Below are 3,354 nucleotides of genomic sequence, written 5' to 3' on the forward strand. Positions count from 1 at the left end.
ACCCAACGAGCGATGCCCAATTCCGCGCCTAGCGCGTTCGTGGCCAAGCATCCTCTAGCCCCCGCCAGCAGAGGGGCCACAGAGTCGGCACGAGACCATCTTGTCCGATCCCATTGTCGCCCAGCGACAACCCAGGGGACGTCACTCAGTATATACCGCTCCCGAGTGACTAGAGGAGCTCCACCGAAATAATACCCCATCTCGGCTTGGGGTCATGATACACACGCACCCAAAATCCTTTAACACATGAAAATCCAGTTTTCATGAAACACATGAACATGAATGCATGTACATGAAAACTCAGTTTCTTTTACAAACATGATCATGCGTGCAATATGCCATGTACATGAACAACACCATACCAACAACCAACATTTCACAATACCAACCAAACACACAACTCCATCCACAATCAATCCGACCCCCGAACTCAATCCGGCATGTCCAACCAGATCACAATAATATGAGTTAGTGTAAAAATATATTTAAATCATAATAGTTCTTTGGAAAAATACTTACAGTGCTATATAGTAATTTCCGAAGGATCATGGAGCTGCAAGAAGTGGCGGCACAGCAACGTAACAGTGCAAAATGCACTGTGGCTGTGGGTCTCAAAAACTCACTTTCGAATGGGGACAAAATAAGACCCGAAATTGATAGGGTAGGGCTTAGGGATGTCGGTGAAGTTAGTGGTGGTGGTGATTGGCCGTGGGTGGCGGCGCAAAGGGTGGTTGAAGACCAAAAATACCCAAATCGGAAATGAGGTTGGTTGTGCTTCACCGGTGACGGATCGAAGCTGGGGTTGGGTGCATTGGGTAGCTGGGAGGTCGAGGATGAAGTGGTGAAGAAATGGTGGCCAGAGGCGGCTCACGGCGGCGCGCGGGCTCAAGGAATGCCACGGCTTCAAGCCATGCGTGGAGGAGAACGCCAATGAGATAGGGGCCGAGCTTGGTGGGGGATGATGGCCGGCAAGAGGGGAACTTGTGCCGGTGGGCAATGTCGGTCACAGGCGGCTCACGGCGGCGGGCTGGGTGGAGGAGAAAAACGCATGGGAAGAGAGAGGGAGAGGGATGTCTGCGCGCGGGAAGCAGGGGAAGAAAGAAAAAAGAAAGAAAGGAAAAGAAAAAAAGAAAAAAGAGAGGAAAGAGAAAATGGAGGAAAAGAAATGTGGTCCAGTCCTCACATCTTGGGTCACAAAAATGATCCAACGGAAACGATTTCAAAACAACAAGTACAATAAAATAATTTAAACATAATGATACAATTAAAATAAAATAATTAAATCCAACAATCAATTAATTTAAAATAAAGAACAATTTACATGCATCACAATAATAAATATTAAGAAAACACAACAAATTAATTTTCACAATTTAAAGATCATAAAATAAACCATTTAAAAATATCCGATAATTTTAAAACAAGAGAATAAATTTTTGAATTAATAAAAATAATCCTTCAATAAAAATACACGAAAATATGGGGTGTTACAATTAAGGATAAGCTGGGGAGTCAAGTCGTAGTGGTTCTTATAGACTTGGGCAGCACCCATAATTTTCTAGACCCTTCAATGGTTAGGAGGGAAAATATTTCAATAATTGAATAGGAAAGGGTGAAGGTTAGGGTGGCCATGGAGAAGAAATTTCAAGTGCAACTGAAGTGCAAGTGCTAGTTCTAGCAGGCTATGATATGGTGTTAGGGGTGCAATGGTTGAGAGAATTGAGACCATTGTAGAATTTTGGTGACTTAACAATGTGCTTCAAACAAGGGGACAAAGAAGTTATGCTAAAAGGGTTATGTCCCTCCATCAGTATTGAAGAGGGGGCCTCTATAAAGATAAGCTGGAAAAAAAAAAAAGGTGTATGGTTACAGTTCATGGAAGCAAAAAATCCTAGGAATCAAAGAAAATTCCATAACATGTTAGAAGATTATTAGGGGAGTTTTCAGATGTGTTTGGAGAGCCTCAAGGTCTAGCACCTGGCAAATACCATGATCACTCTATAACCTTATTACCTAACACTTTACCAGTGTTAGTGAGACCCAATAGATCCCTTTACTTTTAGAAATCCAAGCTGCATCCTGACCTTCTGGTGCCTTTGGAAATCCCGACACAAAATCCATACCAATTTCATCCCACATCCAAACATGTATAGGGAGTGGGTGTACTAACTCGGAATGCCTCTGATGCTCTGCCTTGACCTATTGGCAAGTTAAATACTAAGCCACGTAACTAGCTATCTCGCGCTTCATACCATTACACCATAACTATTGCTTCAAATCTCTATACATCTTAGTGCTACCTGGGTGAACCATATCGATGAGAGATGAGCTTCTCTCAAGATCACATCTCTAATCTCCTTAACATTCAGAACGCATATTCTTCCCTTGAATCTCAGAGTGCCATCCTCCAATACTGTAAATTCGGGCCTTTTGTCTTCATGTACCTCTCCCTTGATCTTCACTTAATTTGAATCACTAGTTTGGGCAGCCTTTATCCGGTTTATTAATGATGAACCCAAAGTCAAGCTACTCAATTGATCCTGTGTATCCATAATCATCTCTATCCCTACACGCTCCATATCCAGTAATATATACCTTTGTGAGGTGTACATAGTAGTAAGGGCACCGAAGGACGATTTCCGACTTGGGGTATCTGCTACTACATTAGCTTTACCCGAATGGTAGGTGATGTTACAGTCATAATCCCTCATAAGTTCTAACCATCTACGCTATCTCATATTCAACTCCTTCTGCGTGAATAAATACTTTAGGCTCTTATGGTCTGTATAGATGTCGCACTTCTCCCTATAGAGATAGTGTCTCCATAATTTCAATGCAAAAACAACTGCAACAAACTCTAAATCATGTGTTTGATAATTCTACTCGTAACTCTTGAGTTATTGAGAAATATAAGCAATAATCCTTCCATGTAGCATTAAAACACAATCCAATCCCTTGAGAGAAGCATTAATCAATTTCAACCATGTTCTTATCATAAGCTTTTTTAATTAACAAACCAAACACAGAAATTTTTTTTTTTTAAAACATAAACTCCCATCCCGTAAGCTTAAATAACACATTGTCCTCAATAGGAAAGAGAAAGAAAAACCAAGGAAGAGAATGAGAAAATGTAAGATTACTCTTTTATTTATGAGAAGTGTCGGTTTTCCTTCCATTCTATTGATTTTAATTTATTTCTATATATTTTTCTTTTTTTTCTTGGATTTGAAGGAATAAGAAGATTTAGTGCGAAATGAGAGTATTTTGGTATAAAAGAAAAGACTACAGATCTAGACCAATGAGAGACAACGAGATCTAAAGAGAGCCGATGAAATTTAGGCGAGAAGACCCGAT

This window comes from Juglans microcarpa x Juglans regia, chromosome 6D (genome assembly GCF_004785595.1).
Source record: "Juglans microcarpa x Juglans regia isolate MS1-56 chromosome 6D, Jm3101_v1.0, whole genome shotgun sequence".
Lineage (NCBI taxonomy): Eukaryota > Viridiplantae > Streptophyta > Magnoliopsida > Fagales > Juglandaceae > Juglans > Juglans microcarpa x Juglans regia.